At 43.8% G+C, this 11,777-nt stretch overlaps 1 protein-coding gene across 3 annotated transcripts in view; it reads left to right on the top strand.

The window, feature by feature from the left end:
- The first annotated feature begins 5,123 nt into the window (after nucleotides 1-5,123).
- SLC38A1 (solute carrier family 38 member 1) overlaps nucleotides 5,124-11,777 on the top strand; it is a 68,177-nt gene continuing 61,523 nt past the window's right edge. The window contains exon 1 of one of the 3 annotated variants that reach the window (XM_077170655.1): nucleotides 5,124-5,424. The gene's annotated coding sequence lies outside the window, so the exon portion shown is untranslated. Of the gene's footprint in view, nucleotides 5,425-5,504; nucleotides 6,165-6,470; nucleotides 7,494-11,777 lie in introns of those variants that run through there. The other 2 variants (XM_077170656.1, XM_077170657.1) reach the window with 2 other exon arrangements.

Here is an 11,777-nt window from a genome sequence, read left to right as displayed (position 1 = left end):
ATACCTCCTGGAGAGCTTAGTGAGACAAGAAGCCAGAAGAGAAAGCTAGCAGACTTCACCACGTGCCCTTCCAGCCCAGAAAGAAACCCTGAACTTCATCGGCCTTCTTGAACCCAGATAATTTTCCCTGGATGCCTTAGATTGGACGTTTCTATAGACTTGTTTTAACTGGGATATTAACTCAGCCTTAGAACTGTAAACTAGCAACTTATTAAATTCCCCTTTTTAAAACCATTCTATTTTGGTATATTGTATTCCAGCAGCTAGCAAATTAGAATAGGGACTTTCAACGCAAGCCCAAGTAGACACAAAACCTTAGACGAGTGAAAGACATCAACTTGCAAATAAACTTATCAAGACAATTAAAAAAAAAAGCCCCATTTGCAAGAGAAGATGACACAGCATGTGAAGATTCAGGTAGATGTAGCTCAACCAAATGACCGATTAAATGACTAGAGGGGACACAGAATTTGGAACAACTGATCAAGGATCTTCATAGCAAAATAAAGGATATCAAGAAAACACTGAAAGAGCACAAAGAAGAATTTAAAAGAATAAATAGAAAAATAGCAGATCTCACAGAGACCAAAAATATTGTAAACCAAATTAAAAGTATACTAGAGACACACAACATCATATTTGAAGAGGCAGAAGAATAAGTGAAATAGAAGAAAAGACAACTGAACTTGAACGCACAAAAGAACAAATGGTAAGAAAAATGGAAAAAAATCAGAATTAAAGGGAAATGATAGACAACACAAAGTGTGCAAATAAAAGAATTACCAGTATCCAAGAAGGAGAAGAGAAGAGTAAAGGGATAGAAAGGCTAGTTTCAGAGATTATGGGGGAAAACTTTCCAACCCTTTTATAAAAGGCATAAATATGCAAATCAAAAAAGCACAACAATTCCAAATACAATAAATACAACAGGCTTACTCTGAGAGGTGTACTAATCAGAATGTCAAATCTTGAAGAGAAGCAAGAAGTCATGAAAGCAGCAAGAGAAAACAGATTCACTATATACAAGGGAAACTACAGAGGGTACCATGGAGGTCAGACAGCAGTAGTTTGATATATTTAACATTCTGAAGGACAATGACTTCCAGCCAAGAATTCTTTGTCTAGCTAAGTTGTCCTGCAAAACTGAGGGAGGGAGAGATTAAAATCTCCACAAAGGTTGGGAGAATTTGTGAACAAGAGGCTTGCCCTATGAGAAATGCTAAAGGGAGTTCTGTTGGCTGACAAAAAAGACAGGAGAGGAAGGCCTGGTGGGGGGTACAGAATTGAGGAGTATTGGTAAGGTTAACTTAAAGGATAAAAAAGAGAGAGAGATAAAAGAAAATATAGATCTGACAAACAAAAACTAAAGTGTCTCAGAATCCAGAAATACATCCACAACTTCAGACCAAGTGTGACTGCTATAAGGTTGGCCCTGGTTTTGGGTTTAGCTTGAATGAATGAGACTACATTGCTATACCATCATAATAACTAAAGGATCATACTCCCAGCTCCCCAGAAAGGTAAAACATAAGTAAATAACCCACAGAGTTGACTGTGGCTCTAAATCAGAGACAATAGACATTTCTTAGGAAGCGTCCACTGGGATTTCTATTTAAATTCAGTTTAGAGTCAGTGGGGGTCACTGACCTCCTGCTGGAGTCAATTGCAAATCTGATGGGGTAGAATGTGACCATGATACTAACAGAGAAGCTAGTGGACCCTGTCACAGTGCTACTGGGGGGGGGGGGGAGGGGGTTAGGCCACACAGTACCACATATCTGTAGGAGGGTGGTCAAGACAATTGGGGTCTCCTCCAGTTGCAAATTTATTTTCTTCTTGTGGTTGCTTAACTAACTTCTGGTGTCAAAATATTATCTCCTATGGATGCGATCCAAAGAACAGTAGGGATGAGAACAAAGTCAGTCATTCAAGCAAAGAAATGTGATTACATCAATCTAAAGGAAAAACAGTACTTGTAAAGACCATCTATCATTTTTGCATCAATATAAGGAATAAAAAACTAATTTCAGAATAAACAACTTATTTTCTAATGAGGTTGAATTTGTTCATCGGTTGGTTGTACTGCTTCTGTTACAAGTATAAAATGTGCAAGACATTTAATATTCTAAACTAATTTCACTAGTTTCCTTTTCTATTTTCCATGATTGTTAAAACTCAGACCATCCATGATAGTCCTTTACAGAATAAAAAGAAAAATATATATTCAGAAGATAATCTTGATCTTAATACTCAAAATTCTTACATAAGAAGTCTACTGATATCAGGCCAGATGTATTTAGAAAGCTTTGAAAACCCATGGAGGAAAATAGTATCCTTTGTAAGCACACAACTGGTGGTGGCCCCTTTCACAGCTGTCCTATTGAGAAACCCAGATGGTGAGCTAGTGCAACCCGGGTGAGTGCAGGGTGAAGTGGGAATGAGAGCAGATGTGGCTTAAGTTCAGCCTGAATCCTTTTTTGGGGTTTGATTGATTTTTCTTCACAAAGTTGCTCCTCCTTCCTGGAATCATACAAAGTGGGCCAACAGGGCCACTGGAAAACTCCCAGGTGACCTGAAGTTACATCTAATTCTCCTTTTGCAATACAGACACCTTCCCCATTCTCATTTTCAAAGCAGATACAGAATTTTTATTTCCTAAATTTCATGGAACAGTAAGCAGTAAATATCTATTACAGAACAAATTGAGTCCCTGGACTGCAGGGAAATAGGACAACAGTACCCATATGAAGGCAGAGTGGTCTGGGATCCTTCCCACCTTCTAACCCTCCAAAGGATATTTGTTGTTCCAGAATCAGGGGACATTTTACAGCCATGAATAGAGAACTAGCTTTGAAGTCAGCTTTAGATTCAAGAACTAGGTGTGCCAATTAGAGTTGTGTGACTTGGGATAAATTCCTTACCCTCTGAAATGGGGATTAGGATGGTTACACTTCTAAGCAATGTTGTGAAGGTTAAAGGAGAGACCACCAGTAAAGTGTTTAACCAACTGCTTGTCCCTCAGTTAAGTACTCACTTAATAGGGGGATGGTGAGCATGACAGCCTTTGCCCACATTTGAGAATGACAGCAATTGAATTTAGGTACTGAACCACTGAAAGGAGATCTGAAAGGAAGTTTCATCTACAAGTAGTTCTGGAGGTACATTCCCTTTGGGGTCCCTGGGCAATGTAATCTGCTCTCTTACTTATACAAAGAGGATTGTATCTCACTGAGTGGTTGAAAGGATTAAACGAGAATGTTTATATGTAAAGTACTTAACACAGTAGCTGCTTTGTTTTTTTTTTTAATAGTAGATGCACAATTCATAATAGCAATCGAATCCAGGTCAAAAAGTAGCAGGTGACTGCAGTCTTTTTGGCACATAGAAACTGACAAGTAAATTAAACTGGAACCAAAAGATAAGTCTGAATAAGACTCTTTTAAACAAACACTGGTGAAAATACATTTTGCCTTTAATAAGACAGACTTTTCAATAGGCTTATTGAGGTACAGTTCAAAGTTTACCTACTTTACCTAGTCAGATATTTTAGCTGCTTAAACCTTATTTATAAGCACTATTTGTTACAGGCAAGATGCACACTACCTGTGATTTGTAATTTCATACTAAATTAGTTTCCTTTAGGAAGGAAGGAAGGGGAAAGAACCAAATTTTCCATGACCTGCAGAACATTACTATGGGGTGTGTACTCCCTGTTTTATAAATTGGGAAAACTGAGGATGAGGGCAGTAGTTAAGTAGGTGAGGGAAGTAATAAGCTCTGAGGCAGAATTTGAATGCAGATCTGTCTAAGATAGGCTGCCCATCTTTGCCCCATTCTGTTTGCACTGATCTTTCACTTTCTCACCGTTATTCAAGAAGACTGTACCATGCCTTCTAAACAGGGTTCTCAGGAAGCCACTGGTTAACTAATAAAGACCACTTACTCCCATTCAGCCGGAATAAGCATTTTAGTCGGTTATAAGGAATTTGAAAAGTATCTGTCTTTTCACTTTTCCAGTGGTGATTTAAAACTCGGTAGTTACTCCATTACAGTAGCAACGCAGAAGGCTTCAGGTGGATTAATTTCTTATTTATGATTCACCTTCTCTTTCCTGTTTTGATGGAACAGGAACCTGGACTGTTCCTGCCAATAAAATGATCTAATTTCCACACCATAAATTCGCGCCACATCGACAGTTCTAACAGGCAGACGCGCAGGTGGGATTTCCCGTCGCCATTTTAAGAAAACAAAACTCCCCTGCTAGGAAGTGCCTAGCAAGTTAAAAGGGGGTGTGCCTGAAACAAAGAATAAGCAGAAGAAAGAAAAATGGGGTCGTTTGCCCGTACCCCTCCATCCTGCTCCTTCCCGACCGCCCCCGGGACTGGCAGCGCCACTGCTCTTTTAAACCAGAGGTGCCAGGCTGGCCTGGGGGCGTCACGTGGGGTCTCCAGGCCGGGCAGGAGCTGGCACCCGGCTCTTCGTGCCCAGGCAGATGAGCGCTCCAAGCTCAGCAAATCCTTCGGGTCATGTCACCCAGTCTCCAAAAACAGCTCGACTGCGCAAATCTCCGGGAGAACCGGAGAGGTCTGCGGAGTATTGGGTCCAGAAAAGGGAAGCGCCTTCAGCGGGCGGGGGTCAGAGAAACAAAGGGTTCTCGAGGGTGCCTAAGCGCCCCGTTTCCCCTGCCACTTTGGCTCCCTTCCCTCCAAACTGGGCTGTCTGGGGCCGTCCCCGGAGCCAATCCATTGTCCCTTCCTGGTCCGCAGATCAAGGACCAGTAACTTTTGCGGTCAGTAGCTTCGCTCTGACCAGTAGCTTTTGCGGCCATTCTCAAAGCTGCGCCCTTCCCACAATGCAACGCCCCTCATTCGGCCTCCGCGGAGTCCGGGTGTACCCCAAAACGCACTCCGGGTGTATACCCTCCCTTCCTCCTCCGGCGCGCCTTACACCCCCACCTCCATCCCCCAAATCTCCCAGTCTCCAGCCGCCACCGCAGGTGGGTTTCGAGCACTCTGCCAGGCCCTAGGAGGACGCCGGGCAGGTGTCCCCGCTATGCGCAGCCTCCGCTCGGGGTTCCACCATCATCAGCCTGTCTTGCACACGCGCGTCCTGCAGCACCTCTCTACCCCTTCCTGTATTCACAGTCTCCGCCAGCCGCGGTGGCGGCATCGTCCACGAGCGTCTAGCGGGAGGCAGCAAGGCGCGGCCACCAGCAGTGACACCATGTGACGGGCACAGCTCAGTGACACGCAGCTTCGGTTAAAGAGCGGGCGCACGGGAGGGAAGGAGACGGAGTGCGGGACTCCGAGAAATGGCCTGAATTTCCCTGTTAAACCATCACGAGCCATGGATGTGCAAGGGCGCTGCGCCCCCCAGTAGGAGTATGACTACGATTCAAGACCCTCAGCGCCCGAGATTGTCGATGTAAGTGCGAGGCTGGCGGGAAGATTGTGGGTGGGGTTGGTGGTGGTGGGAGATTCTGATGCAATCAGACCGGAAAAGAGGAGAGAGGCAAGCGCGGGCTAGGGCAGCCACAACGCTCCGCCTGAAGGTCGCCGGGAACCTCCGCCCTTCACCTTCCTCGGAAATGCGCCGCACCAGTCCTCCCCGCCCTGCTCTCGCTGACGCCGGCCACCTTTTCCCGCAACAGGATCCTCAGCTTCCTACGAGTCGCCGGCTGAGGCCGCCACACCTTGACACAAAGGACATAAAACGGCCGGAGGGAAAAACTCGCCAGGGCGGATACCTGGACAGCCTCTTTTCCTTTTTTGCCCGAGATCATTTTTATTATTTTTTTCCCCCGCGTTCCGGGGAAGGATGAGGGAACGGCGGTCGGGAGTGATGTTTCAGATGTGAGAGTAGGCAGTAATGCAGAAATCGTTCCGGCGAGATTGAAGGGAAGGAGAACGCGGATGTGGCGGTTGCGTTCTGGTTTTGCATTTAGGAAACGAAAAGTCCAGGTCCCCTGCTTTGCCCCGAACACACGCGGCAGCGTAAGGAAACTCGGAAAAACTCGATTCCAGCTTGCCGTGGACTGTGACCTACTTTTTTGGTCCTTTTTCATGGTAGTGTGGTACCAATCCGGTTCAGTTCTACAAGGATCAGAGACCACGCGGATCACGAGGTAGAGGGCAGCCGAGCGGAGGGCGCGACTGCATCACGAGGCGGGTATCTTCGTGTGATGTGCCAGGGCATTGCGTGCGGCGGGCTGGGTTTCGGAGACTGTTGGGCGGGCTGCTGGGGCCCGGAGCGCGGGAGCCCCAGGCTGGGGAGCCGAACCGCGGGGCATGAGTAAGCAGGTGCACTTTTGCCGCCTCTCCCTTGTATCTTCCTCTTTCCTCTGTAATGAAGAGGAGTAGGAGAATGCGGGGGATTTTACTAAAGGATGCTGGCACTGACTCACTGTCCTTTCCTGCCCTGGAGAGATTCTCTCCAAAATGAAGGGGTGGGGTGGAGAAATGGGGGTAGTGCTTTAAGACTGCCGGGATCCAGCGGACGCTGACGAACAAAGGCCGCCGCGCGCGCGGTGCCCAGGCGCGGATAGCGCACGCCTAAGGTGCCCCTTTACCACAAACACCTCTCTCGCGTTCCTAAACGTCGCCACAAAAGGCCTTGAAATTCGCCGGGACGGTGCCGGGAGGAAAGCGCGCCTTCGCCATGGTGCACGTTCCGGGGCGTCCCCCAACGCCCAGCCTAGTTCACCTCTCCGCGCGTGGGACTCCCGAGTACCCACTGGGACCCCGCAGGTTACGGGACTGCCGGGCCACCGCTTCCCTGACGACCCCCCGCCCCCTGGTTTATGCTGAACAGTTGTCAGAGAAGGTACAAGTGCATATGGCGGCAAAAGGAATTTCGCGGTAACCGCGTCACCGTGTACGGGGTGCCTTTCACAGGCGGCTTTCGGCTTGGGAAGGTGGCGCTACAGTGACAGTCCTTTGTGTCTCACTCTGGTGCAGACCCACTTTTTTTTTTTCTTAAACACTTTCTTCTGTAGAAATCTGACTGCCTCCAGGTCACGTACTTTCTCAGACGAATCCATAGTGGTCTATGTAGTAAGGTCGAAAAAGACCCCAACTGCTAGGAAACGCTGTGAATTTGCATTTGGAAGGGATTCGACATCTCCGTAGTTGGTCTTTTTGCTTTTTAATCTATGGGAGGAAAAAAATCTATGGTGTGCAAAATGCAGGGCCCAGCAAGGCTGTAATTTGTCACCTCGATAGAAAAAAACTGTGGAGCAACTCGTGCTTTTTCTGACGTCAGAGGACAACGGAAATAAAACCTAAGCTTGGCGCCTGGGTGGCCTCATTGTCAAACATCTCGCGCCGGCTGGGTACTCCCTAAATCTATGCAAAATAGTCAAGCAGGGCACTGATCTCATGTAGCCACCCCCAGGATTTTGGTTCTACCCCAGCCTCAAAATGGCTTTGCGCTTCAAAATCACTTTTATTCTTGCATTGTCGTCTTCAGCATCAGGAAAAGGGCTATGGCTTGAGGTATTAACCTTGATGGGGCTTACTCGGTTTTTTTTTTTTTCCTTCATATATTCAATGAATGTTTCTTATTGAGGGCCTTGTTGCTGCTTCCGTTCTTGTGGGGCGAAACAGACAATGAATGCATATATACATCAAAAATATTTCAGGAATTCGTTAATGCGGTGGAGAATGAAACAGGATCATGTGATGGGGGAATGCTCTTGAGATAGAGAAGAGCCTGTGTGGAGAAGTGGCGTGGCTAGCTTTTTGTATAATTAGGGGAAGCACTCGGGCAGAAGGTACAAAGACTCTTATTGATTACGCTCTGCTTGGACAGTAATGTAATTCATTAGGTGTGATTAATAGATTTTAAAGGCTTTTAATTCTTTAAAAGCATTCACGGATCATCTCATTAGCATTTTCATAAGAATTTATTTATCTTTCACTTTATAACTATTGCTGCTCCAGATGATGAAAGATAGGGGGATAAGGGCTTAGGTCTGGCAACAGATATAAATCCCAAGTCTCCGTTTACCAGCTGAGGGATCTTGGGCAAGTTACTTAGTGTCTCTGAACCGCAATTGTTTATTTCTTTTTCATTTTGTAAATGGAGGTGATGATGATAATGATGGCAGTACCCATCTTAATTTATTTATCCTGAAGATTTAATTAGAGAATGGATGTGAAGTGCTTGGCATGGGGTTAGTTCTCCCTCTCTCTCTCTAGAGAGAGAGAGAGAGAGAGAGAGAGAGAGAGAGAGAGAGAGTTATAAGGGACTTTAGGTTTCCTGTCTTTCAAAGGAGGTGGGAAAAGTTCCTTTTACTGCTGAAATTCTATGACCATAATCTTTTAAAAATACTTTTCTGAAAATAATATGTTAATAGATGCTACTTTAATCTTTTCAAGTCTGAGAGAATAATACACACCTAAGAAAGGTGATGGGGGAATCGTGAATTATGTGCTTGGAAGTAAGCACATTTAAAATTGCATCATAAACTTCAGAAAACAACAGTGTATGAAACATTGATCCTAAATGGAACCTTTTTTAAAGCAATGTAATATTTATTTCTGGAATTTGAGCACGTTTAGTTCCTCTGTAGTGACAACTTGTATGTTAAGGGTTGGTTACTAACAGGGGATTTAAATGATTGAGAAAGAAGCCTGATTTGGGAAAAGGAGAACTAGACTGAGAATCAATAAACTACTTCCAGTAAGGCTACAATGTGTCTTTGCCAATAAGTAGTTCCATGATACCAATCATGGCTCCATGATGTGAACAACTGTTGGTTTACTCAAATCAGGGGGAAAAAAAATCAGTCAAACTTGAAACGCCATATTACTATGACTTTATTGGGCAGCAGATGGAGGCCCTCATTTAATTTCTTTTTTGTTTTGTTTTAAAATCTAAATCACTACATATTCCAATTACCCTGGTGTTAAAAAAAAATCCCATCTGGGCTCCTTAAAAGGTCAACTAGATCTGAATATCTGGAGATGGAGTCTGGGTATTGAGTAACTTTTTAAAAATCCCAGGTCACCCTAACATGAAGCCAGCATTGAGACCCTGGCAACTCATTTAATTTTTTATGCCTCATTTTCTCATCTGTCTGGTGCTAATTAATAGTATCTGAACTGCATACCTCACAGAGTTGTGAAGAAAAGTTGAGAACAGCTGAGAAAATCCTTGAATAAGTTAAAGGAACTATTCAAGATAACAGACAGCAAGAGTTAAAATACTGCTTATCTGCAGGATTAGGAGATGGGTTTCAATTAGTGATTCTCAATGCTGGCTTCATGTCCGTCAAAGCTGAGAACTACTGGTCTGAATCAACTGCTCGAAAGATTTGCACACAAGTCCATCTCATCTTTGAAAGTGATTTTTTGAAAGATGTAATAAATTCAGAGGATTTTGGAATGGGAGGATCATTGAGAGAGCATCAGTTAATCCAAATTTCCTATTTTAAGGTGAAGAAACTGAGGCTCAGAGAGATGAAAGGAATAGTTCAAGGACAAAAAACATCATTTGATGTTGAATTATAAAATATCTTTTATTACTTTTTCTCTTTTCAAATAAAGGCATATTTAAAAATGATTCTTTTATAGATGACCCTCTTTGCATGTACCACTTCACGATGCTTTAATATTTGCATTATTTCTGTTTTTCTTAGAGTATTTTATTGGGAGTTGACTGTCATAGTTTAGCTAGGGCTAATAAACAAACAAAGCTCCCATTCTTTGTTTTTAGTCCAGTAGCGATCAGAAATATCATTAGAACAAAAACGTAAACATGCAAAGAAAAAGAATTTCCTCAAAGGCTGAAATATTGCAGGCTGTTTTCAAACTCCATACATGTGTAGTGATTATTTAAGTTTATTACTTTTAGTTTAATTACTTTTTAGTGCACAAGAAACATGTTTAATTTTGTTGGTATTCACACTACTCAAAAGTACTCACTGTTTTGGTTAAACTAAGTTTCAACTGTGTTAGGTTGGGGGAATGGGGAAGGGCACTGCAACTGGAGCTGCGGAGGCTGTTCCACCCCTCCCAGCCTGATTTCTGGAACTAATGAACCAACGTCACCTGACCTCCATCCTTAAAAGCTGCCTGTGCCAAAGCCCACATGCGCATTCACCTCCCTCCATCTTGGGTTTGGTGAGTTCTGCCTGGGAGCGCAGAAATACCCCCCCACACACACACTTTAAATTTCCTGGTGTACCTTTCTTCTTTCTCACCCTTTCACCTCCTAAACCTTTCAAACTGTATTTGTGTTTTTATGTAATATAAAGTCTGTCCTATATCCAGAGTTATAGGCTGACTTCATTAATTTATGGTATTTTTAGTTTTTTCTGCCTTAGAGGAATCAGAGTAGTTTCATAACGTGAATATGGAGAGGACAATTACCCCCCCAGAAGCCACAGGCTGTCACTTAAGTAGGCATGGGCTTGATGGGGAAGTGGGGAGAGTGTGTTCAGGGACAGAAGAATGGGTGAACAAAGCAGAGAAATGCATGAGAATAGACCAATTTGCAGGAACAGAAGATACACAGGAGTGCAGTAGGAGAAAAAGTTAAGAAGATAGCGATGCACAATCTGGGCTTTGAATGTGAGATTCCAGAGATTAAACTTGATTTTGTAGACGTTTGGAACCATTCATGACTGGCAAGAAACAAAGAGGAATGGGCAAGACATTTATTTCCTAGAAGAATTTGCTTCTGTAGATGGGAGAGGGTAGGGAACCAGGGGAAGGAAGTGAGATACTGTAGCAAAGTTAGGGTTGTGGCAGTAGGAACTGACAGGAATAAGAGGATGGGAAGAGACATTATAAAAAAATGTTGACAGGATTTGGTGACATTGGTTAAAATGTCACCATTGGTTAATATGATGCCTGGATTTCAAATCTGGGTGACCAGGAGAATGAGTATTATTTTTAACAAAAACAGAAAAGCTGGCCTATGGGGCCATATGATCTGCTTGGTTTTAGGCATGTGAAGTTTCAGGTAATGGCAAAATTCCAAATGGTGGTGTCCAGCAGGCAGCTGGAGTCTGAAAAGAATTTATGGAAATTTTCCTAAGCAGGAAGGAACCTGAGAGATCTTTTCTCTCTCCAGGCCTCTCATTTTACATATGAAGAAACATGTGGCACGTTAAGTGGTGTGATCATTATCAAGTATTATGTATGAGGGAGATCCTATTTCACAATGCAAAGGAATGCTGGTTTTATAAAATGAAAAAGACTAGGAAAAAAATCTGGAAGATGCTCCTGTGGGATCAAGCCTGACACCATGGGCTTAAAGCTCTAAAACGGAAAGGATTCAGACTGTGCAAGGTAAGCATGGAGGACCAAAAAGCCACCCCTACACCGAATGGGAGGAGGATGGTGAGCTGGCAAAGGAGGCTGAGACGCAGCACTTAGGAGGATGCAGTGAGGAGCAAGTTTGTGTCAGTAGTAAGCAGTGCACCATACTGGAGAAGGAGTTGAGGAGAATGAGGACTGAGAAACGGTACTTGCCCACATTCGGAAGTGGTAGTAACATGGATAGCAGCAACAAAAGTAAAAATAGCTTATAAAAATCAGGCCAGGCACTGTTCTAAGTGTTGCACATAGACCAAATTGTTGAATTTTTTAATGACTTTGGGAGGTATGACTTTATCTCCATTTGACAGATCAGTAAACTGAGGCTACATAGCAACTCAGTGGTGGAGCCAGAATTAGTTTGTTGAGTGAGATTTTAGGGAAATGATGAGCACAGAAGCAAGTAGTTCAGACTGGTGGAAGTAAAGAGATGAGATGGGAGTTGAAGGTTCT

The sequence above is a fragment of the Tamandua tetradactyla genome, chromosome 7, assembly GCF_023851605.1.
Source record: "Tamandua tetradactyla isolate mTamTet1 chromosome 7, mTamTet1.pri, whole genome shotgun sequence".
NCBI classification, from domain to species: Eukaryota; Metazoa; Chordata; class Mammalia; order Pilosa; family Myrmecophagidae; genus Tamandua; species Tamandua tetradactyla.
This window is presented reverse-complemented; position numbering and strand designations above follow the sequence as displayed.